The sequence below is a fragment of the Manis pentadactyla genome, chromosome Y (genome assembly GCF_030020395.1).
Source record: "Manis pentadactyla isolate mManPen7 chromosome Y, mManPen7.hap1, whole genome shotgun sequence".
NCBI lineage: Eukaryota > Metazoa > Chordata > Mammalia > Pholidota > Manidae > Manis > Manis pentadactyla.
In genome coordinates this window covers 3,315,353-3,330,520 of record NC_080039.1, presented here as the reverse complement: position 1 = coordinate 3,330,520, position 15,168 = coordinate 3,315,353, and the positions used below count along the sequence as shown (strand labels likewise).

Here is a 15,168-nt window from a genome sequence, read left to right as displayed (position 1 = left end):
CTCAAGACATGACATATATATAAATCAGTGCAATACAGACCAGCATTAAGTATTCAGTCACAAATATTCAACGAGTCTCATCTTGATATGCACACAGAGGTGCAAGTGTTTCTATATCCTAAAATCACTGGGAAAAAATCTGAAAAGTTTGCTTTCGTCAAAATTTGTTATGATTTCCAAAGGAATTACCTTCTTCTACTCTTCTACTTCTGAGAATTTCACTATGTTCAATTCTTTCTGCAAATTATCAGCACTTGAAGTATGCACAGTGATTACTGTAATAATGTCCTACAAATGGAAGGTTTGCTTGATTTTATGCCTATACAGATGGTAACATTTCTCCTGTTTCTTCAACCATGGTTATCAACTATTTTCTTTGCAGAACAGGGTTATTATATTTTTAATGACAAAAAGAAACCTTAGCATCAGAAGACTGATTACAAACTAATTATCTATTGGGTTTGTAATATAACTTGAAAAGAGCTGAAATTTATCAAGGGTTTGGTTTACTTTGAAAAAAAAATCTACAATTCCTGAAGAATAGAAATAGAGAGAACATTAAGCATGTATTTTACATTTTCAGATTAAGACTTCCACAAAGGAAAACATCAACTCTTCCACCACCCCATTTAACTAGAATGCACTTAATTTGACCTTAACGAGTTAAGTTATGATGCCATATGCCAAGAATATGAAATTTCTTTGCCCTAGAAAATCTCAAACCTTTGCTTCATCTGTTCCTTCACTGTACTCCTCTGGTATATTTTCAGCATCACAGCAGGCACCTAACTCTTCAGTCCTAATTAAAAAGATTTAGAACAAAGAGCTTTATATAAATGCAGAAGCTAAGAAGTCTTAAGCCTGACATCTGTAGCACCACCTAGCGGTTAAAGTAGCTCAGTTCTGAAAATGAGGCAAATACTTTTTCATCCCAACATTTACCTTTATGCTTCCTTTCTGAAAGTATACTCAGAAGATTACCTCCTATATTTCATACCTCCTGTGGGGAAACACTCTAAAGATGGCCCCTATAATCATGCCCTTCTGTGATTCCCCTCTCCCTAAGTTTGCTTCTAACCAATAGGATGTGTATCATTACATTAACATAAGAATGTAATGACTATGTTGCTGGTAGCTCTATGACTCTAAGAAAAAGAGTAGCCATGTTCTCCAGCCCCATGTAGTAAAGAGCTGAGGGTTACCTCTAGCTGACAACCAGAAAAAAAATCTTAGTCCTACACCTGAAAGGAACGGAATGCTGCCAAGAACCATGTGAGTAGGGAAGTGGATCCTTCCCCAGTCAAAACTCCAGGTAAGAACTCAATACTAACATCCTCATTGCATACTAGAGTGAGACCCTAAGCAGAAAACCCAGATAAGCTATACCCAGACTCCTAACCCACATAAATTGAGAGATAAGTGTGTTATTCTAAGCTGCTGAGTTTGTGGTAATATTGCTATGCAATAGATAACTAATATACCTTGACTTCCTACTACTGTAGTTTCTGTAAGCCTGAAGCCCTTAAGACAAAATCAGTGAAAAGAAACTTTTACCCTGATATATGGCAGCTACCTCCTGCATTCCCATATAAGCTTTAAAAAAAAAAACACCCAAGAAAACCCTCTTCTACCAAAAAAAGAAAATAATCGCAAGCATTAAACATCCAAGAAATACAACTGTATGACAAAAAGACAATGTGATACCTTACTGGAGCCAAACCTATCTGAATTTCCAGACAGAACTAGGAATCAAGAATATAAAACTACAATTTTAAATGTAAGTTTTTGACTAAATCTGTTTAATAGCTGCCACAATCTACATACTTAGGGGTACCAAAAGCAGATATTCAAAAGATTCTAAAACTAGTTTTAGCCTGAGAGATTCTTTACTAGATGGATGTGTGTCAAGTAACCACTCTGAACCTCAGTTACCTTCTAAAGAACGATGGGGCTGGTTCTGAATCAGTTTTTTGTCAATATGTGGTCCACAGTTTACCTAAATCTGAATACTTGGGTGTACTTGTTAAAGAAGCAGATTCTTAACTTCACTCTGACATCAAATTTTGTGAAGGTAGGCCCCAGAATCTGCCTTTCTAACAAGCACCCTAAACAATTTGTATACAACTGAAGTTTGAGAATCATGGGATTTGATAGTTCTAAAGTTTCTTCTAGCAATAAAAAAACTAGATTCCAACTTGCACCAAACCCCCCAAAGCCTGAGCAACTCACAGTACAGGCTATCTTTTTGGTAAAACTTCTCTTTCCCCATTAAAAAAATATATATCCTTATAAATACACATATACCTACATTCATATGTGTTGTATAAGGCATAAGCTTCCAGGTCCCTTCCACTTTCAAATGATGATGCATAGAAACATGAATATTAATGATCTTGTGATTGACTTCCCCTTTCCCTTTATTACCTATCCTGAGTTGAACTCTTGTAGTCAATAAGGTCATCCTCACTGCCAGTCACATTGTTTCTGTTCTTTTTGGAACTACTTCGAAACAATTGAACTGCAGTCTTCAACTCTTCTTCATCCACAACAAACACATCTTTATAGAGAATTTCATACAATATAGCTAAAGGAAGAAATGACCAAAATGCAAATTATCAAAATAAGGTGGTTTTATAACAATGTAAACAGCTATTAACCAGTATACAAATTCAATAGGTATCAACAGGGTTTTAAAAGAGCTATTCATGGTGGGTTCTTCAATTTAAAGATGGCCAACAAATCACCTGAAATCACACCAAAACATTTATAAAGTCTTCAAGTACCTTGACAAACAGCAGCACTTGACTGAAACTGTTTTGAGTATACTGAATCATAATGCCCATTACTTGAAGAGCAGAGTAGAAACTGAAGAAAAAACCACACACAGAACAATTAAGTGAATGTTACACATCTTACAACCATGAACTACTTGAAATTAAGTTGCTAAACAGAAACTGCTTTTTAAAAACAGTGATTTCTAAATTATACATGAGTGATATCATACAGTGTTTGTCTCTTATTTCATCCAGCATAATGTGCCAATTGTATCTCAATAAAACTGAATAAAAGTGATCTTTAAAATTTACACATAGATAAATGCAAGCTATACCTCAGAGATTTTCTTGACAGTGACTTTTAAATGCTGAGGTTAAAACTGAAAGCCCTGCTCAGACTTCACTGTAAGCCTCGATCACATTCTTGTAAATACAAGAAACAAGTATTGATGTACAGATTTGCAAAACATGGAAACCTCTACAAACTGGGTAAATAAAACAGAAAGCCTACGAGAAGTTAAAAGACTTAGCTTAACTTCTAAAAATGACTGGAAAAATTAGGTCAAATACTCAAATACCCTAAACCCAGAGTATGGGGGATTGGGAAGGCACTTCAATTTTATTAAATATGTTTTCCACTGTATTGGGAAGGGACTTCAATTTTATTAAATATGTTTTCCACTGTACCAAATAGCAATATACCAAGCTATCAATACTACTAAAGAGACTTCCTTAATGAATTAAGGCACTGAGATGGCTAAAGAATGAGTTAATTTCTTAGTTGATTCCTTTGTCTCCTAGTTTTCTGGAACACCAATTCAAAGGCCATGTTCCCTAACCAAATTATTTCAGTACAAATGCTCCCTAGTTCCATGTGAGGAAATATGTTTATAAACTGCTCCAAAACCTTTTTGAATTTTTGTTCAAAACCCTGTGTCTTGTGTAAGAGATGTAATCCTTAGTGATTTAGCCTAATTTGAAGATATCTCTGGTTATCAGCAACCTGAAGTACCAAAGGTGATTCTCTGGGAAGACGTTGCCACCAAAGTTCCTTGGCAGAAAATTATCTTTTTAATTTTTCACTCTTTTATTATTTTATTATTTTTATTTTTTACTTTTTTTTCTACCTTCTTACACTACCCTGGGCAAACTTCTCCCAATAATCAAATTCTCTGATTCTAGATTTTTTATTCTTCCCTAGCCTTTTGTTTGTGATCACAACTTTAATCCCAACAGTTATAATCCAATTCAGAGAACTGAGGGCAAGTGTCAAGCTAAAGTTACTCACAGAAAAGTTTAACTTTTTAAGTTTTACCCACCCCCAGGGGTATTTACATTTAAGAGTTTTTTAATCCACAAGGAACAGTAAGCAGATTTGAGCAGAGAAGCCTCTGTATTTTGGACTAGAACTGGGAACTCAAACTAAGAAAGGTTAATAACTGAGAGTAGTTGTTAGGGAGTAGTTACAATAAAACTAAACATAATAAACTAATAAAACATAATACAAACGTTGCCAGTTCCAAAACTGATGAACAAGCAGTAAAGAAGAAAGATGACTGTACAATTTCTCTATTCAAGTAGCAATGAGTTCAATTTTGACAGAAGAGGCAAAACTAGGCACGATGGCTTTCATGTTCTTGGTGGTATCCCAACATAAAATAATTCGTTCATATAAACTTGTGGGTGGTCTGTCTGTTGGGGGTAGGCGGGTGGGATGTAATGTCAATAAAGTAGTGAAAAAATGAAGTAGATCTACATTATTGATGAGGATAGATATTTGAAAAGAACAAGTAACAGAATGTTAAGTTGAGCCCATCTACATTTAGAAAATAAATGCAAAGAAAGAGAACGATACAGAGGGATACCCACCCAAACTAGTTTAAAGCATGAGATTTAAGAGCATGAACGGGGACTTGATTTTTTTACTCTACATGCCCAGGTTTAAGTTTTATTTCGTTTTTAATATATTAATTTACTTCTATTCTTTCTAGATAGACCAATAGGCTGAGTGAAGATGGCTAGTTTCCAGTAGCATTTTCTCTGATACTGGATAGCTATGTAAAATACAGAGTTAAGTCAATATAGACGATGAAAGGAACCAAGGTGACCATTAGGCATTTATTTGAGAATTTGCTCTAGAATATATTTTATGGAAGGCTCACTGATAATGCTCACTGTCTCTGATAGTGATTTTTGAAAACCCAAACAATTCAAATACAAATCTTAAGAGCCTAAAATGAGATACAGTACAAGTTTAAGGCAAATCAAGGTGTCACCTAACAAAAATACTCTGCTGCCACCTGGCTTTTCCATTCTTAAGTTTCAGTATGAACAAACACACTTATACACTCCCAAATTAGACATATATACACAATCCTTTGCATGTAAATACACAAATGCTGATAAGTATTAGCTCTCTCTCTATAAGCTAATAAGAGTCTCATCAGCTCAAGGATGAGATTTATACATGTTATTCTCATGGCTGCATACTCAAAAGACCTTGCATTTTTGTAGTATCATGGCTCCCAATGTATGATGCTTTCCCCTTAATTAGTTCAATAATATCTCTAAGATGTATAGGACTCATTTAAAAATGGAGCTGTGTAACTGTAGGAACTAAGGGCTGGGAATATGGATATTCACTACTCAACTCTTTCAAAACTTTTCTGTATATGAAAACTTTCAGAATAAAATGTCCAGGAAAAAAATGAATTGCAGGTCTAAAGCATCCTAATAAAGATCTAAATGTCTAAATCTCCTCAGGCAGTGCTGTGTAAAATTGCTAAAATAAAAAAGCTAACACTCCTCTTCTTCAAACAATTCAGACTATGTCACACCTTTGTTTAAAAACTGTTCAAGGGCACCTGTACTGATGTATTTCAAAGTACATTTCAGACATCAAAAATTAAGATGGATTGGTAAACAGAGATGGGATAGATATACGATAAAACAAGGACACCAAATACTGACAGCGGACTAGGTGGTGAGTATATGGATGCTCACTGTAAAATACTTTTAGGTTTTCTGTATGTTTTAAAAGCTCAATAATAAAATAGTAGAAGAAAACTTCAATTGACTATTCTGTACAATAAAAAGCCAAATTCTTCTCTAACACCCCTCATGTAACTCTAGCCTGTCTTTTCAGCATTGTCCTCTCCCCACCCAATTATTTGAGTCCCAAAGGATCTCTTGCTTCCATCCCTTTGCATATGTTTCCTCTAAATAGATAGCCTTCATACTTGTTGGACTCATTTTTTGGTATTCCCCATAAATGTCACTACCACCATGAAACTTTCTAAACTCAAGCAGAGTGAAGGGCTTTTTTTCCTATGCTCTTTGTACATACTTCTTTATAAAATGTATTACTTTGCTGTAGTTAACTATTACATGTCTGTCTTGATAACCCCTTAAGACCCCTGGCAAGGATTTTGTTGTATTTACTTTGGTATCCCCAAAGCCCAGTAAAGTGTATGGTACACTACAGAGGATTAATGTTTGCTGAGTAAAACAGATGGAAGTACCATTAGTAAAACAATGCGCCCCAATTTATACTTATTTTCCAAATTATCTCTTGCAGCCCACTTGGTCTTCCCCTATTCCTAATGCCAATTGTGTAGTTCACATCTTTTATCTAGGTTACTTAAACATCTTAACAGTTCTCTCAGTGTCCAGTCTTCTCTCACCATAATAAAAATGTTGCCTGAATTTTGTTCCATGGAATGAAACAACTTACAAAACTCAAATCTGTGCAGTCTATATTTACTAATCAAATAATCTGGATAAAAGGCTTTTCTTAAAATCTGTAATCAGGATAAAAGGCTTTTCTTAAAATATTCTTGAAATAAAAATTGTATGCTGAAGAACAATTTGTTTACCTGTTGAGAGTTCTCAACCAACAAAACAACCTACTATTTTCCAAGCACCCTACTGGTCAGTAGTAGCACACTCTTCAGACTAATGAGAACGTAGAAATGAAAACAATACAATGTGATAAATATTGTAATTACTTCAGGTCATGTTAGAGGAAATCAAAGGGAGGAAATAACTCCAGGGGAGCTGGGAAAGTTTAAAAAGAATTGACATTTGAGATACAAAGGGAAACTATCTGGAAGCATGGTATACTAAGGTTGGAGGACTGACTGGAGAGGAAAAGGCTGGTAGCAGAGAAAATTCTCATTTAGACTATGCTTATTTTTTCCATTAATTAGGTAAAAAAAAAAAAAAAAGGATTTCCTATGCCCTGGTAAGCCAGCAGTATCATTCAGTTTATTTTAGTAAACACTCACTCATCTTCTTACCTTGTCTTCATAGCCGTTATCTGTGACATAAATTGGAGGTTTTCTGGGATAGCGATAAATAATGAAATCCCGTCTACATGAATAGAAAACAATGGTGGGCGAGAACAGGTAACTTAGTATATAAATGAGAAACTTGTAAGAACAAGTATTTGTGCTTTTAAACTGCATATTTCATTTATATAAAATAATCCAAATGTTTAAAAGACTAAAGAATGCTAAATTAAGGTAGGTCAAGTCCAGTGGATTGCTTAATATATGTATCTTAACATGGGAGAAAGAGCAAAGATAGATTAACAAGTGTATGTAGGTTTTTGAGTTTTGGGGGCTCCCATTTATTTAAGGTAGGGGTCGACAAATTTTTTCTTGGTAAACACCAGACACTACGCATTTCAGTTTTTGCATGCCATATGGTTTAACTTTGACATTGTAGCTCTGAAAGCAGCCAGAGACAATGCACAAACGCAGATAACTGTGTCCCAATAAAACTATTTTTATGCAGACTGAAATTTGAATTTCATGTAATTTTAGCATGCCATGAAATAGTCTTCTGATTTCTTAACCATTTAAAGAAATTTTTAAAGCATTCTTAGCCTGAGGGTCACACAAAAACAGAAGCAAGCCAATTTACAAGCCGGGTGCCAGTGAGTTAAAAGCCAACAACTGACATCAGCCTGCCCAATGCCTCTTCAATACTACTTATTGCTGGACTTAACTAAGAAAGGAGAAGATTGCAAAATACTGACTTGAACAACTAACTCCCCAGAAGAGGGTTCTAACCCTACCAAAGTTTATGCCATCTCACCATCTTAAAAATTTTTAAGGAGTCAAAACAGATTAAACTTCTCAAATGAACAAGATTTCCACACCTCTAACCTACATTATGTAGCTATTTTTCAAAATCGCACAACTTTCAAAAATGCTTTTACAGTTCTAAAGACCAAAATAGAACTTGCAAAAGCAGTAGGGCAGTGTTTCTCAAATTTCCCATTATCACCTCCCTAAAAAGCCTTTTTAGGCTTTTCTTAATTTCCCTATGAAATTTTAATACCAGATACACTGTACACTTATGTATTGTAATTCTTTGAAGAACCACATACCATCATTGTAATATCTAATGTTTTTGTCCTTAAGATCCAATTTATTTTAGAAGTGATACTGTTCCATTAAGGATGCAAGCAAAAGAGGCACAAAGTTAAACACATAAAAACTCTAAGATAAATATTCTGATTTTATAATACCAGCAGTTCTTAAAATCCTTTATTCTTCCCTTAAAATGTACACAAATTCTAGAGGTTCTCCACCCCAAAATTGTACCAACTGACTTTCCTTAGTCTCTTCATTCTATATATCGATACATCAAATCTCAAATTTTCCCAATACTAAGGGGACTTTAATAGAAATCTTACACACACATACACACACTTTCTCTTTTTGAAAAAAAGGAGGTTCAACTTACTTATAAATTAGAGAAAGAGCCCTTATTTCCAGCTGGCCAGCACTTTCCTAAACATAAATAGTGCATAAAGTTTTAAAAATGTTCTGCAGCTAGCAGGTAGTTTTTCCAAGTTTAACAATTGTTTTTTTTAGATACTTAGCACTACTTTAGATGAAGAACTTCTATAACTTGCTTTGAGGCTTAGGATATTGTGATAGTTAATCATTAACATAAACTTAGTCTGAAAAAAATAGACCTAAAGACAACCTTAGTTAGGTATTAACAAGGACAATTAATATGGAAGATTTAAAAGGCACAATAAAAATGGAATTAGTGTACGAATATGAAGTCAGCAGGGTATTTAGTACAAGTGTTTTAAGTCCACAACTATGGAACTAATCACATACATTATTTTTAAATAAATGTGTTTATGGATCTTACTCCCACACAAAAAAGATAACTACAAATCAGAAGAGTTCTAAGTAACAACCTCCTAGTAACATTCATTACCATTCCCCCTCCCCGATTAGAGTGAAAAGGCTTAGGCTTGTCCTGTTCCCAGTGTGTACTCTTTTACTAGTCTATGGATGATAAAATTCTTAACACAGAATTCTCATTATTCGACAAAAAACAGTAGGTCTGTAGCCAGCCTCCAAACTTTTGCAAGAACTATTTGATCCAAATCAGCTAGCTACTTAAGAAAACAGCTTGAGTCTAGCTAAAGTGACACAGCTGAAATGAGTATTTAGGTTACTATTCAAAATACTCTGAAAAGTGTAAACCCCCATATTTGATCTTACCTTGGGATCTCCCAACCGTTCCAGGTATTTCTCAAAAGATCCCTCTACGTACTTCAAAAATAAAAAAAATCTTGACTTAACCAATTACATATTATTACCGAAATCTGATTATATTCTGCAATATTATCCCCCAGTGGATTTTTGTTCAAATCAACAATCTCAGTATTAAATTACGACTTTGCACAGCATCTCAAGAAGATTTGCACATACACAAAGTTTTGAGTGGAGAAAAGATGGACTATACAATTATCTTCGGAACTGATCCTGGCTTATTCACCTGTAGAACTTGAAGAATTAAAAGTTAGCATAAGCACAGCCATCTTAAAGGCTCAAACACTATTTTCTAACTTAGAAGGAGAAAAATTACTAGAACATTGAAAAACAAGTTAGTCAGCCAGTGTTAATTGTAGTGACCTTTAGTAAGCCAACTTCAATCAGTTAAGCTTATCTTGCTAGAACTACTTTAAACATTCTGAAAGTGATTTTATCTAATCAGACTCCCAGGATGAGGCGTTAGCCGAAAATTTATGTGTCTATGAAAAAAAACCCAAAAAAAAATGTATTGTGACTGTAGAAAATACTGCCCCTTTGAAAATGCTATAAAAACTTCTGCCTTTGTGAGTTTGGGGTCCTCGCTGAGACCCGCTGCGTTGGGCTAATGCATGGACCCCAGCTAGCTGGCCTCTGAATAAATTCCTCTTGCTTGTTGCATCAAGAGACGCCTTCCGTGAGTGATTTGGGGCGGCGTCCTCCTCTGGGAAAATCCAACATTTGGGGGCTCGTCCAGGATCGTGCGCTCACCCCGCTTCACTCCCGAAGCCGTTCTTGGAGGAAGAGGTAAGATTAGTGGCGCCTTGAGTTGTCTGTGTTCTGTGTTCTGCTTTTCAGTGAGACCAGTCGGAGTGCTGAAAAGGGTACCCTCTGTCTGGCAGCCGTCCCGGTCCCGTAAGTGGTCGCGACTGCAGTCGGTAGACATACTTGGAGCACCGCAGGCTGCAACCCTGGTGGACGCCCTGGGGAGTTTGGAGGGCCAGGGACGCCTGGTGGCCTCCCACCTGTTTTTCCGCAGAAGTGAACCGGATGAGATAGGGTTGGTTTTTGGGCGTCGAGAGTATCAGCCCACTGATTCCTTCCGGTTCTTGGTCAGAAATCTGAGGAAGACAAAAAGCGGCCGCTGTGTGTTTAATCTCTGTGTGTCTCTGTTTTATGTGTCCTTTACTTGTCTAATAATTGTTATACTGGCAATGGGACAGACCGTGACGACCCCCCTTAGCCTGACGTTAGGTCATTGGACAGAAGTGAGAGCAAGGGCGCATGACTTGTTGGTAGAAGTTAAAAAAGGGCTGTGGCAGACTTTCTGTACCTCTGAGTGGCCCACTTTTAACGTTAGATGGCCCCCGGAGGGGACTTTTGACCTCTCCACTCTGCTTGCAGTAAAAGCTGTTGTTTTCCAGAATTCAACTTGGGGACATCCGGATCAGCAGCCCTACATTGTGGTCTGGCAAGAATTAGTGGAAAATCCACCGCCCTGGGTAAAGCCCTGGGTGTGAAAGAAAGAGAACTCTCGAGTCTTATTGGCTCAGGCTCAACCTCGGGGAAAAGGGAAAGAACCACCAAAATACACCCTGACACTCAAGACTTGCTCATGGTTGATGATCCCCCTCCTTACCCTCCTGCCTCTGCCCCGGCGGCCGAGGCCCCAGTGCCTCCGGCCCTGGCACCTCCGATGCCTCTAGCCTCTGGTACTGAGGCATTGGGGCCAGCTCCGGGACCGGCCCAGGGAACTCAGCGGCGCTGAGGGGCCACATTGGACCCATCAGGTATTTTTCCCCTCAGGTCTTATGGGGCCCCCATTCTTGGGGAGGAAAGAGACCCGCCTTTCCAACCTCTGCAATACTGACCATTCTCCTCTGCCGATTTATATAATTGGAAAGCTAACCACCCTCCTTTTTCAGAAGAACCGCAGAGACTAATGGGACTGATAGAGTCCCTGATGTTCTCTCACCAGCCCACTTGGGATGATTGTCAGCAGCTCTTACAGGTACTCTTCACCACGGAAGAAAGAGAAAGGATCCTCCTGGAAGCGCGAAAGAACGTGCCTGGAGCTGACGGACGACCGTTGCAACTCCCTCATGATATAGAAAGGGGGTTCCCACTGACCAGACCCAACTGGGACTTTAATTCTCCAGAAGGTAGGGAGCGACTAACCATCTATCGCCAGGTTCTGGTGGCAGGTCTCCGCGGGGCTGCAAGGCGCCCCACCAATTTGGCCAAGGTAAGAGAGGTTAGTCAGGGAGCCGCTGAGGCACCCGCAGTGTTCTTAGAACGCCTGATAGAAGCCTTCAGGCGGTATACTCCTTTTGACCCCACTTCTGAGGAACACAGTGCTTCAGTGGCTCTTGCCTTTATTGGGCAATCAGTGCCTGATATTAGAAAGAAGCTTCAGAGACTAGAAGGCTTACAGGATTTGTCATTGAGAGATTTGGTGAAAGAAGCTGAGAAAGTTTATCATAAGAGAGAGACTGAGGAAGAGAAGGAATTAAGGAAGGAAAAGGAAAAAGAAAGTAAAGAGGAAAAGAGGGATAGGAAGCATGAGAGAAATTTAACAAAAATCTTGGCCGCAGTAGTAGAAGGTAAGGGACGCCCGCCCTCTAGTGGTAGAACTAGTAAGGCAGGGCACCTGGGCAACCAGCCTCCTTTAGATAAAGATCAATGTGCATACTGCAAAGAGAAAGGACATTGAGTGAAAGAATGCCCTAAAAAGCCACTGCAGAAGCCTCCAGAAAAGGTGTTGTCTCTGCTAGAAGACGAAGATTAGAGAGCACGGGGCTTGGAACCCCTCCCCGAGCCCAGGGTAACTCTGAGAGTAGAGGGGCAACCCGTTGAGTTCCTAGTAGACACCGGTGCTCAACATTCTGTATTAACTAAAGACAAGGGCCCTCTCTCTGGCAAAAAGTCTTGAGTGATTAGAGCTACAGGCCAGAAACAATATGCACTGACCACCCGAAGGACAGCAGACTTAAGAGTAGGACGAGTAAGTCACTCGTTCCTCATTATACCGGAATGCCCTACGCCCCTGTTAAGAAGGGACATCTTGACCAAAGTAGGAGCCCAAATATCTTTTCAAGCTGAGAAACCTCTGGTGACTAATCAAGAAAATAAGCCTTTGAACTTGAGTATTCTGACCATAAGATTAGAAGACGAATGCTGTCTTTTTATAGAACCAGAGCCCTCCCGAATTAGTCAGGAGTGGCTCGACCGATTCCCAGGAGCCTGGGCGGAGACGGCGGGCATGGGGCTTGCCAAGAACCAGCCCCCTGTAATCATAGAACTAAAAGCTTCAGCCTTGCCAGTGACTGTGAGGCAATATCCAATAAGTGAAAAAGCCAGGGATAGAATTAAGCCACACATCCAGAAGCTTATAGAACAGGGAATATTAGTAAAATGTCAATCCCCATGGAACACCCCCTTGCTGCCTGTAAAAAAGGCAGGAACGAGAGATTACCGACCAGTACAAGATTTAAGAGAAGTTAACAAAAAGACACAGGACATTCACCCCACCGTGCCAAATCCCTATAACCTACTAAGCTCCCTGGCCCCAAAAAACATCTAGTATTCAGTTTTAGATCTAAAGGATGCTTTCTTTTGTCTGCGCTTGCACCAGAACAGCCAACTGCTGTTTGCCTTTCAGTAGAAAGATCCCACCACAGGAACTACTGGGCAATTGACCTAGACTCATTTGCCACAAGGATTCAAGAACTCGCCCACCCTCTTCGATGAAGCTTTACATCAAGACTTGGCTTTCTACCAAGCTTCAAGCCCACAAGTAACTTTGCTGCAATATGTTAATAACTTATTGATAGCCGCTCCCACCCGAGAGACCTGCCAAGAGGCCACTGAAGCCCTTTTGACTGAAATTGCCAAATTAGAGTATAGAGCATTTGCTAAGAAAGCACAGATCTGCCAACAACAAGTGATTTATTTGAGATATTCCCTGAGAAAAAGGAAAAAGTGGCTTACTGAAGCCCAGAAGCAGACTGTAACGCAGATTCCAGTCCCCACTACAGCACGCCAGGTTCACGAGTTTGTGGGGACAGTGGGGTTTTGTAGATTGTAGATGCCCGGATATGCTTCCTTGGCCGCCCCTCTGTACCCCCTTACCAAGGGGACAGCCCTGTTTGTTTGAATATCTGAGCAACAACAAGCCTTTGATGTTATCAAGAAGGCCCTCCTCTCAGCACCCGCTCTAGCATTGCCAGACGTAACTAAGCCATTTGTTCTTTTCGTGGACGAACGGAGCGGAGTAGCTCGAGGAGTGTTGACCCAACAATGGGGACCTTGAAAGAGACCTGTCGCCTATCTGTCAAAAAAATTAGACCCCGTGAGTAGTGGGTGGCCTGCCTGCCTGAGAGTAGTAGCAGCTGTGGCCCTCCTAGTTAAAGATTCTGACAAACTAACACTGGGACAAAAACTCACTGTGGTTGCTTCACATGCGTTAGAGAGCATAATCCGGCAACCACCCGAAAGATAGATGTCAAATGCCAGAATGACTCACTACCAGACCTTACTCCTGAATCGTGATCGTGTGAAATTTGCCCCACCCGCCATCCTAAACCCAGCTACTCTGCTCACCGATTTGAAAAAAGAAGTACTTCATACCTGCCAAGAAATCCTGGCTGAGGAGACGGGGACCCGCCAGGACTTACAAGATCAGACTTTAGAAGGGCCAGGACTCCTGACTTGGTATACAGACGAGAGCAGTTACATTATAGATAGTAAGAGAATGGCGGGAGCTGCAGTAGTAGATGATAACCGAATCGTGTGGGCCAGTGGACTTCCAACGGGCACTTCTGCACAGCGAGCAGAGCTTGTTGCTCTGACTCAGGCTCTAAAGATGGCAGAAGGTAAGAGACTTAACGTCTATACCGACAGCCGATACGCTTTTGCCACCGCTCACATACACGGGGCTATTTATAGACAGAGAGGATTATTGACTTCTGCCAGGAGAAATGTTAAAAACAAACAAGAAATTTAAAATTTGTTAAAAGCCATCCATAGACCTAGAGAAGTGGCAATAATACATTGCCCTGGGCATCAAAAAAGTGACTCTCTAATAGCTCAAAGAAACAGAAGAGCAGACCAAGCTGCAAAACAAGCAGCCCAGGGAATGAATATCTTACCCCTCCAAGTGTACCCGGAGGCCACTTGTATTAAGAGCTTCCAGTATACACCCGAAGACCTCGCTTGTATAAACAAATTAAAGTTTAAAAATTCCTCACCCCACGAGATATACAAGTCTGAAAAAGGGAGAGTTGTCCTGCCTAAGAGAGAGGCAGAAGAGTACTTAAGGCAATTGCATCAATTGACACATTTGAGAGCAAAAAACCTAAAGACTTTGGTTCAAGACTCCCCTTATCATGTTATTAGATTAAGAAAACTGGCTGACGAAGTTGTAAGAAATTGTGTTCCCTGCCAGTTAGTAAATGTGAGTAAAAATCCAGTAACATCTGGGAAAAGACTTCGAGGAGATCACCCAGGAGCTTACTGGGAAGTTGACTTCACTGAGATCAAGCCTGCTAAGTATAGATATAAGTACCTTCTAGTTTTCTTAGACACATTTTCAGGATAGACAGAGGTGTTCCCCACCAAAACTGAGACAGCTCAGACAGTGTCTAAAAAGATCCTTGAAGAAATATTTCCCAGGTTTAGAATCCCAAAAGTAATCGGCTCCGACAACGGCCCTGCCTTTGTTGCCCAGGTAAGTCAGGGATTGGCCAAGATTTTGGAGACGAATTAGAAATTGCATTGTGCATACAGGCCCCAGAGCTCAAGACAGGTAGAAAAAATGAATAGAACTCTAA

The 15,168-nt window shown here is 39.3% G+C and overlaps 1 pseudogene; it reads right to left on the bottom strand.

Annotated features, from left to right (window-relative positions):
- LOC130682182 (putative bifunctional UDP-N-acetylglucosamine transferase and deubiquitinase ALG13) overlaps positions 1-15,168 on the bottom strand; it is a 126,003-nt pseudogene that overhangs the window by 27,677 nt on the left and 83,158 nt on the right.